The following is a 15,373-nucleotide window of genomic DNA, read 5'->3' as shown; positions in this document are numbered from 1 at the left end:
TTTTTAGTAAGTTATGTAGAATGTCAAATCATTCATATGTCGTATAATTACTTTTGTTTTTCTTCTTTGTAGGACTGATTTTGAGAGGACAAGTCTAAGCAGCTTAGTCAAGGGACATTCAGGGTGAACCTGCTTCACAGGCAGTTCTGTGTTTTACTTCTTTTTGTTTCATCTTACACTGCTTGTGATCGCTGCTTGCACCAATCCAAGGCTTCCTATTTCTCCAAAGCTTATGCTCTTTCATGTAATTAATTAACATTTATTTATTTATTATTGTCTTCAATTTCAGGCCAAATAGAATGATCATACAGTACTAATTTATTATGTGAAATTGAAATTGAATTAGCTGGGGCATGTAGGTATGAATCTTTGGCACTAGACATAAGTGGTGGACACCTTGCAGCTGGTGTGGCTTCTCTCTTCATAGATGGAGTAGGTTGTGGTGCCTGCTTTCAGGTGTGTATACAATTATTAGGAGCACCACGTCCAACCATATTTTATTTCATTAATTATTATATTATTGTCATGAGTAATTAACATATGTAATTAATGGATAATTTTATTTATCTTATTTGGTCCATTAGAAACCGTGCTTCAATTGTTACACGCGATGAGAAAAGTACTTGATCCACGTTAACAAATTCATTCGAAACACACATATAGTTAACTCAGTAAATAAAAGTTTAAGTTAGGATAATTTAATTTGCCCATTGCTACTTCTCATAGGTTTTCTCCTCTGTATATTTTAATATTTTTCAAGAAGATAGCAGATCATTTAAATATTTTTCAAGAAGCTATTATTAGTACGTTAAGACTAGTAAAGTTTAACTAAATATTTCCCACTCTTACCAATTGTCATGTTTAGTTGAAGTTCATGAGAAATTATGTCATCTAGATATCAAAGCATAATATAGACAACCAGTTCTGAATTTCTAATGGCCCACTGCCTACTTTTAATTTTAAATTTCAGCTACTTATACTTTTAAATTAATCACTTTTAATTTTTTTTTTGTTAAAATTTATCTTCTTACTATCTAATTTTTAAATGGTAATTATTTTTAATTATCTCCACCTTTGCATATTGATTTAGAATATACTATTATGAGAGTGATTTAATCTTCTAGTGTGCTCTTCCTAGTATGTTTATATGGTCAAAATTTACTCCTCTCACTAAGTAGTTTCTTCAATAGATACAGAGAATGAAAGAGACGAAACTGCAATAATTCTATCTACAGAGCTTGCAGCATGTAGAGCAGACCAGTGACATATGACATACATCTGTCAGTTAGTTAAAACTAAAATAGCTATAACAACTAGAAATGCTACAACTACTGAACAACAGAAAGCATAATGAACTGCACTAGGCTTATACTCTAATGCAACATGGGTGCAAGAGTGTGTTTCCAAATTATTGTGCTTAGAAAATAACTAGAAGTATGTGTGTGAATACATGTCAACTTCTTGTATAATGTTATTATTCATGCTACACATTTTTTGGTTTAACAGTTCGGTCCAAGCAAATCATCTGATTCGACAAGCCTTCGGGACATAGAGGACCTTATATATAAATTCCTTGTTTTCATGCTGGAACACTCAATGCGCGAAAAAGATGGATGAAAGGTGGATGTTTGTTTGCATTTTTAACTTAAAATTTTAGGTAATGCACTTTCTTGATATTTTTGTCTTCTGCCTGCTCATGCAATAGTTTGTTTGTTGATATATAAATTATTATTTTTTCTTTGGTTGGAGTTGTAATTAATGAATGTCAAAATACTAGACGAGACTTGAACTTGGAATGAATTTTACAAATAATTTTTGTCCGCTTGAATTTCATTTGTTTTTTTATAGAGCCTGACGGGTTATTTGATCTAAGTAGCTAATCCCACCTTGTGAGATAAGGTTTGGTTATTGTTGGGTTTCATATCATGTAGACATACAAAAAAGATAATTATCTTTTTTATTTTTGTTTAAAAGGAATTTGGTTCAGTAGTAAAAAAAACAGAAGATACTACTAGGGGGTGGTGGTGCATATTGTCTTGGACGTACGCCAAGAAACGAAATAAAAATTAGAAGCCAAAGTGGCCGTAAAATAAAGAAAAGGTATCTTATTTGATAACATTTCTTGAACCATGTGATTAAGAAAGAATTATTAGAAATACAATACTAAACCCTTGGGCCGAGTACATATATATGAATTAGCAAAATCTAAATTTTTAATATTTTTTCATGTCTTACTTATGACATCACATAATTGTGGTATTTTAATTTAACCTGGAATTTCTATATGGAGCAGCAATTGACTACTGAAAATTTGTGGAATATTTTAGTCACCATGTAATATCTGTGCTGGAATTCCTATCTGTTTGCTTCCCTGATTTCTGCTATTATCAAGTTCATTCACACTGCTTACTTTTGCTCAACTTTTGTAGGATACTGAAGCAAAAATTCATTGTGCAGAGTGGCTTTCTATTATAGGTGGATCTAGCACAGGAGAACAACAAATTAGGTAAGTTTAAAAATCCATTATGAGCTCATTATCTTTCCTTGTTCTATTACTATGCTTCCAGCTCCATCGTAGTAGTCTGTTCCTTTTGCTACTTGATATTGTTTGACATTGTTTCTTAACTAAACAATATACTACATCTTAGTATAAAACGTTCTCGTGATATTTGGAGTTATGACAAGCATACAAAGCTTTCAAAAGCTTTGAAAGTGACTGCTTTTTTATACATTTTCTGGGCAGAATTTTGGAAGCTATTAAATTATCCTATTTCATTGGTGCTAGTGAAATGAAAATTATATTCTCTCAAAGGGCAAGATTCAGAATTGAAACACAACATATCATTGAAATATATGTGTCGGGGTTGTGAAGGTAGTCCCAAGGTTAACTTAATTAAAGATATTTTGGACCTTTTGAAAATTGTAACTTTCACTTGAGTTTAGATCAGATGTTGGTAAGTTTTAAAATTCAAAAAAATATGCAAACACTCTCAGATCTCTGTTCCACATTGATAGGGAACTCAATGAGGAACAATTATGTTTGACAGACATGTGAATAATAGATGTCAGTAACATTGATGATAATGGATGAGCATTTCTTTCAATAAGACTGCTCTATGCTATTATTGATCTGACATGTACTCATTTGTTTTCTTGTGGTTTTTCTTACTTTTTTTTCTTGCTGAATACATCCCCATGATCCTAGTCTAGCTTTGTAGAAAAAGATTATAAAAATTTGAGGAAATCTTTTACAGGCACATTCAATTCTACCATATTATTCCCTTGATAAAAGTTACCGCTGAAGTGAAGATCTTTTTTTTTTAATCATGACTTATGTGTTTATTCTTCCTTGGTTCATGTATTGAAGACGTGAAGAATCTTTACCTATATTTAAGAGAAGACTCTTCGGTGGGTTGCTGGAATTTGCTGCTAGAGAATTGCAGGTCCAGGTACATATTGTTTCCAATCATTATCGGTTTTCCTTATAAACAGTTTCATTTATGCTAGCCATCACAAAATAATGTTGTCCTTTTTGTCCTCTGATGTTTTTTCCCCATTGTTCAATTTCGGTTATTATTGTGTATGCTTATCTAGAAAATAAAATGTCTCCACTTATGCATATGCACACTTACAAAAGCAAGTGTATATCTACAAGAATAAGGACAAATGGAATTATATATTTCTTTTTTTTTTTTGTTGAAAAGAATGGAAGGAAAACCAAAATAATGTCTAGCAACTCTGGGGAATGTCTATCTTATTGTAAGCATAGAGTAATTTAAAAGTTGACATCCATGCATGCTATGTGTCATAAACACAGTAATTTGCTCTCTATTGCTGTTCTTGTCGTTCCCAGAAAATTCATGCAATCATTGCATACCATTCTATTCTTTATAAGCATTTTCTAATATCAACAATGATGAAAGGTTGCTTATATAAGTTTAATTTTTTTCCCCAATGTTTTATCTATTTTCTTCTTAAATATCCATCTATTGGCCAAGTCCGTTGTATTAAGAAATATATTTTTCCTTTTCTGTTTTGTTTTCCCCCTACTTTTAGTTTATTTTCATTCTTGTTAATTTAATTTTTATAACCCCTTTCTCTTTCTCCTAATCTTAAATATGTTATTTTCTATATTGTTAAGACTTATGCGGTCAAGCTTTCAGGTACTTTCTTCAATGGCTGATGAAAATGGTCAAATCTCTACTTCCGTTTTTGAAAGGCTCGTTGCAGTAGCTGTAGCTGGTCCATATGAATCTGTTTCTTGTGCTTTTGTATCATATGGGTTCTGTGCTAAGGATTTAGCAATTGGGTGGAAATATAGAAGCCGTTTATGGTATGATGTTGGCCTTCCATCAAATACAACCTTTCTTGGTGGTGGCGAGAGTGGATGTGATTTTTGGAAGTCTTTTTTTTTAAAAAAAAAAAAGTTAAAAAATTTGAGGATTCTAAGATGATTCTTAGAAAAATCGTCTTAAAATCTTTAGAAAGTTTGTTTTCTAAGACAATTTTTCTAAAAATTATTTTAGAATTTTTTTATTTTAAAAAAATCATTTTAAGACGATTTTCATTTGAGAACCATCTTAGAATGATACTATTCTAAGATGAGTTTTAGGTAAGAACCGTCTTAGAAAGATATCTTTTTCTAAGAAGGTTTTTTTAATTGTCGTGGAAAGTTAAGACTTTCCACGACATTCAATTTCTTAACCATCTTTGAATGATCCTTATAACCGTCATCGTATACCTTTTTTCCTACAGTGCTCCCTCGAATTATGACCCTCACTTAATAACCGATGTCACCCATCATATTTTAATTTTAGGATCTCACACCATAGAGCACCCCTTTGATGGAAGAGATTCCATCTCCACCTTCCCAACAAAGCTTCCTTAAAGCTTTTTACATCCTTCACTCCCAAGCTTCTCCTTCTCTTAGATTTACACACTTCCTCCCATCTAACCCAAGTTTCTTTTTTACTTTACTCATCCCTTCCCCAAATAAAATTTCTTTGAATCCCCACCAACTTCCTCCAAACCGTCGAGGACACTTTAAAAAAGGGAAAAAAAGAAAATAGTTATGGATGATAGAACAAAATTTATTTAGCAAGTCCTCTCCACAAAAGAAACGAATTTATGTTTCCAAAGATCTAATCTCTTTTCAAATTTCCCTAAGGTCAAGTTGCCACATCTCCAACCTCCTAGGATTCCCTCCAATAGGAAGTCCAAGGTATACAAAGGGTTAAGAAAGAATCCTACAATTCAAGAAGTCCGCATAATGTTCCACCACATTCCTATCCACCCTAGTACCACCAAAACTACTTTTAAGGAAATTAAATCTCAATCTGGATGCAAATTCTAACATCCTCAAGTTAGTTTTGATGGTGAACACATTTTTTATATTAACATCTCCAAAAATTTCACAATTCTTCTTACCCACTTGGAATCCCACCAACAAGTTTCTTGCCTTGGCTTGCCTCACTAGACCACACAATAAGAAAAAGAAAAGGTGTTGAAGGATCACCTTGACACGAACCTTTATGACATTTGAACTCTTGTGTAGGACTTCTATTCACCAAAATTGAAGACCACGGAGATTGTAAGCATCCCATAATGTAACAACCCAAGATGTTATTACATGAAACATTAAGACTTTAACATAGAAATATTCATTTTAAGTCCCTTTGACATTCTTGAGTTAGTTTAATTAAAGAAAATACATATAAATTTTTCATGAATACAAGCATGTCATATGAACTTCACCCATAAAAGGTCCTCAAGTCATAAAACATAAAGGTATGGGTGCCCTAAGACACTACATCATTGAAACATCATAAATAAATCTTCAAACAAATCTCAAGGGTCCCATTAATGGAATAAATACAACATAGATCCATGAATATATATATATATATATATATATATATATATATATATATATGTAGAAGCAAGCTTCATTGCTTCATGATGATGAATCAAGATTGATTCAAGGTGTTTTGATGATAACAAAGATGATGACAAAAAGTCCAAGAGAATGATTTCAAGATTGAGTCAAGAACAATTCAAGAATCAAGAGAAAGATTCAAGAGAAAGTTTCATCAAGAAGATTCAAGATTCAAGAATATTCAAGATCAAGATTCAAGACTCAAAGATTCAAGAATCAAGAGAAGACTTAATCAAGATAAGTATTAAAAAGTTTTTCAAAACATTGAGTAGCACAAGAAGTTTTCACAAAATCATTACCAAAGAGTTTTACTCTTTGGTAATCGATTACCAGATTATAGTAATCGATTACCAGTGGTTTTAAAACGTTAAGATTTTCAAAATTCATAATGAAGAGTCACATCTGTTGATGTGTGATGTGCCATTATTTTCTCCTATTTCTTAACCCTTTTGCACCATTTTAATTACTGATTAGTCTTAATTGTCAAATTAATTATGCAGTTTTATCATTTGGGCCTATTGGACTAATTTTGTGTTTTGAATTTAATTTCAGGAGAATTATAAGCAATTGGACTTGAATCTAGAATTGGGTTTGGACTTGAAAAGAGCAGACAATTTTATCAAACCTTATCTTATCCAGATCAAATCTTATCTAGATTTTATCTAATCTAGATATTATTTCATCTAGATCTTATCTTATCTAGATTTTATTTTATTTTATTTATGGGCTTGGATTTAAAACAGATTTGTAAGCTTTGGGGCTGAAAAAAACTATATAACAGCACCAAGGTTCTAGTTTAACCTCTCTTCTCTCTCCTAATTTCGTTTTTAGCTTTAGGCTTTTCTTCTTTTAGACATTATTTTCGTTTTGCAATTCTAGTTCTGACTTTTCGTTTTAGCAATAAAATTTCGTTCTTCAATCTATAATTTCGTTCTCTATTGATCAATGAAAGGCTAAGTCCCCAGCGTTGTTTTCTCTTGAGGATCAAGCACAGTTCTCTTTGAGGTTCTATTATTACTGTTAAATTCTGTTCAGTTTTTCCTATTCACTAATTACTCTGAATTTGTTGCTATTAATTCATGCATGCTTAGTGCTTGATTAATTGTCTCTACGCTTAATTTACGTTCATGCTTAATGATCGTTTATGAGTAATTGGTGTATCTGTTGCTTAATCACATAATGAATGCCTTATGTTAAATTTCGCTTAGTAATTTAATTTAGGGTTGGATTAAGTGGTTAAACTGATAAAGGATAAATTCTCGCAACCTAGGATAAAATACTTGCTTGTGAATCAAGGGGAAGCAACATATTTTAATTATGATATTTTCTAATTCAATTTTACTCGCTGTTTAATTTACAAAAGCAAACAAACCCTCCCCCAATTTGTTACTACTTCCTACTATCTGTTATGAATATTTGGTTTATCATTGCTCGTTGGGAAACGACCTAGGATCACTTCCTAGTTACTACATTTTAATGTTTATTTGAATCGGGTACGGCCTCGATCAATGTGTAATCGATTACACCTTTATGATAATCGATTACCAGTGATTGTTTTCGAAAAATTCATTTCCAAAAGTCACTTTTCTTCAAGTGACTTGTTTCTGAATACTCTTTCAAAAGTCATATCTTTTTAAGTAATTAGTTTTAAAGGAATTGCCAAGAGTTACAAGTTTTGACTTGAGTCATCAAGAAACTATAAATATGTGACCTTGGCATGAAACATTTGAATTATCTCATTCAGATCTATCATCTCTTTCAACCATTCTATCTTTCAATCTATCTTTCAATATCTTCTTTCATTTCTTTCAGAACTTTCTTATTTCATCTTCTCTTCATCTTTCCAAAAGTTTTTGTTCAAAACTTTTTCTTCCAAGAAAAGTTCTTTGTTCAAAAAATTGTGCTATTCATCTTTTTCATTCCCTTCTCCCTTTGCCAAAAAGAATTCGCCAAGGACTAACCGCCTGAATTCTTTTTGTGTCTCTCTTCTCCCTTTTTCAAAAGAACAAAGGACTAACCGCCTAAATTCTTTTGTGTCTCCCTTCTCCCTTGTCAAAGAATTCTTTTGATTCTTCCCTTTCCCAAAAACAAAATATTTCAAAGGATTAACCACCTGAGAATTCTTTTGTTTCCCCATTCACAAAGTTTCGAAGGACTAACCGCCTGAGAACTTTGTCTTAACACATTGGAAGGTACATCCTTTGTGGTACAAGTAGAGGGCACATCTACTTGGGTTGCTGACTGAGAACAAGAGAAGGTACATCACTTGTGGATTAGTTCTAGTGGAGGGTACATCCACTAGGTTGTTCAAAGAGAACAAGGGAGGGTACATCCCTTGTTGATCTTTTCTTGTAAAAGGATTTTTACAAGGTTGAAAAGAAATCTCAAGGACCGGAGGTCGCTTGGGGACTGGATGTAGGCACAGGTTGTTGCCGAACAAGTATAAAACTCTTGCGTGTTTGTCTCCTTCTTCCCTACTCTTTTAATTTCCGCTGTACACTTTAATTATTGTTTTTACTTTTGGTTATATTAAGAAGGATAGGTTTTTAATTAGTAAAGGTTCATTAATAATTAATTCAACCCCCCTTCTTAATTATTCCAAGGCCACTTGATCCAACAAGTGGCATCAGAGCAGGTATCTTATAGAAAGTTTAACAACTTCAAGATTCATGGCCTCTTTAGATTCTATGTTTTTCAAAAGTATTTTCAGGAATAGGTTATTCCAAGAACATGATGAAGACCAAGTCAACTTGTGTCTCATGACAAAATCTCATGAGAACAACAAAGAAGATTCTGTAAGGAAGAAGCGGTATATCGACAGTGGATGTTCCAAGCATATGACGGTATATCGACAGTGGATGTTCCAAGCATATGACGGGAGATGTATCCAAATTTACAACCATTTCTCCTAAGAAAAATGGACACGTTACATATGGTGACAACAACAAAGGAAAAATTATTGGAATCGGTAAAATAGGTACGAATTTTTCTACTCCTATTGAAAATGTGTTGCTTGTTGAAGGTTTGAAGCATAGTCTATTAAGTGTTAGTCAATTATGTGATAGAGGATATAAAGTTTCTTTTGATTCTGAAAAATGTGTTATCAAGCATGAGCATGACAAAGATATTGAGCATATAGGTTTTAGAGAAAATAATGTTTACATGATTGATTTAAAACAAAAATCTGAAAATGATAGATGCCTTTTAAGTAAAGATTGTGATCCATGGTTATGGCATAAGAGAATTGCTCATATTAACATGGATCATCTAAATAGATTAATTTCAAAAGATCTAGTTATTGGTTTACCAAAATTAAAACTTGAAAAAGATAAGTTATGTGATGCCTGCCAAAAAGGTAAACAAACAAAAGTGTCTTTTAAATCTAAAAATATTGTTTCTCACACTCAACCATTACAATTATTGCACATGGATTTGTTTGGACCATCTAGAGTCATGAGTTTTGATGGAAGTTACTATGCATTAGTAATTGTTGATGACTATTCTAGATATACTTGGACTTTATTTCTTACTCATAAAAATGATGCATTTCATGCATTTAGAAGACTTGCCAAAGTCATTCAAAACAAAAAGAATCTCAAAATTATCTCCATCAGAAGTGATCATGGAGGTGAATTTGAAAACAATGATTTTGAAATGTTTTGTGATGAATATGACATAGAACACAACTTTTCTGCACCTAGGACACCCCAACAAAATGGAGTAGTAGAAAGGAAAAATAGAGCCCTAGAAGAAATTGCTAGAACTCTTTTAAATGACACACCACTTCCAAAATACTTTTGGGCAGAAGTGGTTAACACCGCATGTTATATTATGAACAGAGCCTTAATCAGACCCATTCTTAAGAAAACCCCATATGAACTTTTTAACAATAGAAAACCAAACATTGCTCATTTACATGTTTTTGGATGTAAATGTTTTGTTCTAAACAATGGTAAAGAAAGCCTAGGAAAGTTTGATGCTAAGGCAGATGAGGGTATCTTCCTTGGGTATTCCTTACATAGTAAAACATTTAAAATATACAACAAAAGAACCATGACAATTGAGGAATCAATACATGTTACTTTTGATGAAACTAATATTACCTCCCTGAGAAAGGAGTTTCTTGATGATATTGCAGATTCTTTGGAAGATACACAAAATGAAGAAAGAAATCTAAAAAGAAAGAGAGATGATGAAAACAAGGATGATCAAGTTGACACAACACAAGAAAATGATAATCTTCCCAAAGAATGGAAAACTTCAAGAAATCATCCTCTTGACAACATCATCGATGATATCTCAAAAGGGGTAACAACTAGACGCTCTCTCAAAGATTTATGCAATAATATGGCATTTGTTTCATTAATAGAACCTAAAAACTTTAAGGAAGCTATTATAGATGACCATTGGATAGTGGCTATGCAAGAAGAATTAAATCAATTTGAAAGAAATGATGTATGGGAATTAGTAGAAAAACCTTTATATTATCCAATCATAGGAACTAAGTGGGTATTTAGAAATAAATTGGATGAAAATAGTATAGTAATTAGAAATAAAGCTAGACTTGTAGCAAAAGGATATAACCAAGAAGAAGGTATAGACTATGAAGAAACTTTTGCACCTGTAGCTAGATCAGAAGCCATTAGGATGCTATTAGCATATGCATATATTATGAATTTTAAACTATATCAAATGGATGTCAAGAGTGCTTTCTTAAATGGTCTAATTCAAGAGGGGGTATATGTGGAACAACCTCCTAGGTTTGAAGACTCACAAAAATTAGACCATGTCTATAGATTAAAGAAGGCACTTTATGGCTTAAAACAAGCACCTAGGGCTTGGTATGAAAGATTAAGTAAATTCCTATTAGAAAAGAATTTCACTCGAGGGAAAGTAGATACCACCTTATTCATAAAAAAGAAGGATAATGATATCTTGTTGGTACAAATTTATGTTGATGATATAATTTTTGGATCTACTAATGAATCTTTGTGCAAGGAGTTTTCTATTGATATGCAAAGTGAGTTTGAGATGTCCATGATGGGTGAGTTAAATTACTTTCTTGGACTACAAATCAAACAAACAAATGATGGAATCTTTGTCAACCAAGCAAAGTATTGCAAAGAACTCATTAAGAGATTTGGAATGGAAAACTCAAAACACTTGGCTACCCCTATGAACACCAGCTGTTATCTTGACAAAGATGAATCCGGTCAACCTGTTGATCCAAAGCAATACAGAGGTATGATTGGATCTCTACTTTACTTATCTGCAAGTAGGCCAGATATTATGTTTAGTGTATGCATGTGTGCAAGATTTCAATCAAATCCAAAGTTTTCACATTTAATGGCAGTAAAAAGAATAATAAGATATCTATTAGGAACAGTTAATTTAGGATTATGGTACCCTAAGAATTCTTTATGCAATCTAGTAGGATACTCAGATTCGGATTTTGCTGGATAAAAAACAGATAAGAAAAGTACTAGTGGCACATGTCAATTCATAGGGTCTGCTCTTGTTTCTTGGAATAGCAAGAAACAAAATAGTGTAGCATTATCCACAGCAGAAGCATAATATATTTCTGCTGGTAGTTGTTGTGCACAGATTCTATGGATGAAACAACAACTACCTGATTATGGAATAGTATTAGATCACATTCCCATAAAATGTGATAACAAAAGTGCCATAAACATATCTAAAAATCCAGTTCTTCACTCTAGAACCAAGCATATAGAAATTAGGCATCATTTTATTAGAGATCATGTTCTAAAAGGTGATGTTGTTTTAGAATTTGTAGATACTAAAAATCAACTTGCAGACATTTTCACAAAACCACTAAGTAAAGATACCTTCTACAACATTATAAGAGAATTAGGACTGCTAGATGCTAGTGACTTATCCAAATAATATATATTATTATGACATTTGGATAATTTAGTATTTCTTTATTTGCATGGTTTGAATGAACAATTATGAATTATATTATATGACTATGTGGTTTTTATATACTTGATCTATTCTTGTTTCTTGCTTCATGATTGGTTTATATTCTTCAATGTATGCCTTGTGAATGATTAATAGTATATGTTTGTCTTATACTTGTTACGCACTTTGGCTTTTTGTTGATGCCAAAGGGGGAGAGAAATAGGGATTAAATCAAGAACTCACATAAGTAATTAACTTAATTTCAAGTGAAGCATAAACTCAAAAACAAAGGGGGAGAATATGGAGAATTAAGTGAGAGATCGACTAGGAAAAAGTGTGTGTATGTGTTTCTTGATTTCAGGGTTGTCATCATCAAAAAGGGAGAGATTGTAGAAGCAAGCTTCATTGCTTCATGATGATGAATCCAGATTGATTCATGATGATGAATCAAGATTGATTCAAGGTGTTTTGATGATAACAAAGATGATGACAAAAAGTCCAAGAGAATGATTTCAAGATTAAGTCAAGAACAATTCAAGAATCAAGAGAAAATTCAAGAGAAAGTTTCATCAAGAAGATTCAAGATTCAAGATTCAAGAATATTCAAGATCAAGATTCAAGACTCAAAGATTCAAGAATCAAGAAAAGACTTAATCAAGATAAGTATTAAAAAGTTTTTCAAAACATTGAGTAGCACAAGAAGTTTTCATAAAATCATTACCAAAGAGTTTTACTATCTGGTAATCGATTACCAGATTATAGTAATTGATTACCAGTGGTCTTAAAACGTTAAGATTTTCAAAATGAAGAGTCACATCTGTTGATGTGTAATCGATTACACCTTTATGGTAATCGACTACCAGTGACTGTTTTCGAAAAATTCATTTCCAAAAGTCACATTTCTTCAAGTGACTTGTTTCTGAAGACTCTTTCAAAAGTCATATCTTTTTAAGTAATTAGTTTTAAAGAAATTGCCAAGAGTTACAAGTTTTGACTTGAGTCATCAAGAAACTATAAATATGTGACCTTGGCATGAAACATTTGAATTATCTCATTCAGATCTATCATCTCTTTCAACCATTCTATCTTTCAATCTATCTTTCAATATCTTCTTTCATTTCTTTCAGAATTTTCTTATTTCATCTTCTCTTCATCTTTCCAAAAGTTTTTGTTCAAAACTTTTTCTTCCAAGAAAAGTTCTTTGTTCAAAAACTTGTGCTATTCATCTTTTTCATTCCCTTCTCCCTTTGCCAAAAAGAATTCGCCAATGACTAACCACCTGAATTCTTTTTGTGTATCTCTTCTCCCTTTTCCAAAAGAACAAAGGACTAACCGCCTGAATTCTTTTGTGTCTCTCTTCTCCCTTGTCAAAGAATTCAAAACGACACAGTTTGAGAATTCTTTTGATTCTTCCCTTTCCCATAAACAAAAGATTTCAAAGGACTAACCGCCTGAGAATTCTTTTGTTTCCCCATTCACAAAGTTTCGAAGGACTAACCGCTTGAGAACTTTGTCTTAACACATTGGAGGGTACATCCTTTGTGGTACAAGTAGAGGGTACATCTACTTGGGTTGTTGACTGAGAACAAGAGAGGGTACATCTCTTGTGGATCAGTTCTAGTGGAGGGTACATCCACTAGGTTGTTCAAAGAGAACAAGGGAGGGTACATCCCTTGTGGATCTTTGCTTGTAAAAGGGTTTTTACAAGGTTGAAAATAAATCTCAAGGATCGCAGGTCACTTGGGGACTCGATGTAGGCACGGGTTGTTGCCGAACCAGTATAAAAACTCTTGTGTGTTTGTCTCCTTCCCTACTGTTTTAATTTCCTCTGTGCACTTTAATTATTGTTTTTACTTTCTGTTATATTAAGAAGGATAGATTTTTAATTAGTAAAGGTTCATTAATAATTAATTCAACCCCCCTTCTTAATTATTCTGAGGCCACTTGATCCAACAATATATATATAAACCCTAAGTTGATCCCCACTAAGACAAAACATATGTAAAAAAGACTAAGGGTTAGATCTCGTCCCTAAGTTCACCACCAAGTCCATATCAACCACAAGTGGCATGCTTCTAAGAAGCTACATTGTAATCTGCTCCCGTGTCAAATGACATGATCATCATAGTTCAACAAAAAATGCAAAGGTAAGCTCATTTTAACAGAAAACAACATATAAGAGAAAAATTAGATCACCATAATAAAAGAGATGTAGAAATCCTCCATTTTTTCAACAACCATGTACTAATACAACTCCTTAAGTAACACATCATTCTCAAGTCACAATTATCAATGCACATGTCTAACTATCATGTTACGTCATTTTGACTCTTTACTTTTAGAAGATTCACCTTTTGAGCGATTAACCTAGGTAAATCCCTTAACATAGTCACATTCTATGATCTAACCATTCAGGGAGACTCGAATTAACCTTGCAGAGGAAATGTGATTTTATAAAAAATGGATGAGCGTGGCTAGTGACTTAACTTAGGAAGGCTTGCAAAGAGCTTAACCTATCTAGGGATTTGCCCACCCATCCATTCTATAGGCTCATTTGGCGTTATCCACCATGACAACCTCCAATACTGGTTGAGGGCCTTTTTAGTATCCCTAACTTACGTGTCTACTCACATGCAATGTGTGACACCCTCTACCCTCACAAGTAACGGATAAAAGGAAATAAAATCATGCGGAATTTTTTTTTTCTAAAAACACATTGACTTTAGATCAATTCAAAAGGATAAAAGGTTCACATCCACTTAGTGAAAACATAGTAGAAATTGTTCGAATAAAAAAAAGTTATCCCGGCTCAAAACAAGGTCGTCCATTCAGAATAACAAAAAACTAAAATAGAAAATATAACGCAATCATATCGTTCATGGAAATTATAACATGCGAAGTACAACCCTATGCCCCAATGTTACACTTATTAGAGCATATCCCTATCACGGACTAAGTCTCTCCATCTCTAGCGTAGAACTCATCATGTGATGGCTCACCTAAACAAAATGACAATTAGCCCAAACACAAACACACACCGGGAATGAGTTATCACATTCATATATAATAAAACATTAGAGCATGTAAAACATATAATACTCAAAGCTGAATTTATATAAATAACATCACTTCACAAAATCACACACATTATTCACGTCAATTCAAGTTCACACACTCCAGACAATAACATCAAACCATAATTGTTAACTCAATGAAAGTTAAACACATGCGTTATGCAACAAATACTCTAGACTCAAGCCTACATGAAATGTGGTACCATTTTCAGTGAAAAACCTTGTCGGACACTTAGGAGTACATGACAAGACGCACCACACAATGGGTATGTTAGATCAGTCTCACTAAGTAAAATCATAGGGAGACCAGTCAGGGTCACGTTGTTTTACGAGAATGCTCCAACCATGAGGGATCGACACAGGCTTAAAGGAGCACTCAAACCGAGTGACCCTCAAGGCCTACACTCCGAAGAGTCCGTCAGGGCCTCTCCCTCCTGAT

General features: G+C 32.9%; 1 long non-coding RNA gene across 2 annotated transcripts; it reads left to right on the top strand.

Annotated features, from left to right (window-relative positions):
• The first annotated feature begins 359 nt into the window (after positions 1-359).
• Positions 360-4,432, top strand: LOC121174213 (uncharacterized). 2 transcript variants are annotated; one of them, XR_005890103.1, is made up of 5 exons: positions 360-456; positions 1,507-1,620; positions 2,430-2,506; positions 3,368-3,449; positions 4,164-4,432. It is a non-coding gene; the product is annotated as an uncharacterized lncRNA (long non-coding RNA). The 2 variants fall into 2 exon arrangements; XR_005890102.1 differs by lacking the exons at positions 360-456; positions 1,507-1,620 and having other exon boundaries at positions 2,326-2,506; positions 4,164-4,427.
• Positions 4,433-15,373: the final 10,941 nt, after the last annotated feature.

This window comes from Glycine max, chromosome 19 (assembly GCF_000004515.6).
Source record: "Glycine max cultivar Williams 82 chromosome 19, Glycine_max_v4.0, whole genome shotgun sequence".
NCBI classification, from domain to species: Eukaryota; Viridiplantae; Streptophyta; class Magnoliopsida; order Fabales; family Fabaceae; genus Glycine; species Glycine max.
Note: the sequence above shows the minus strand (reverse complement) of the source record. Positions and strands in the feature narration are given on the sequence as shown.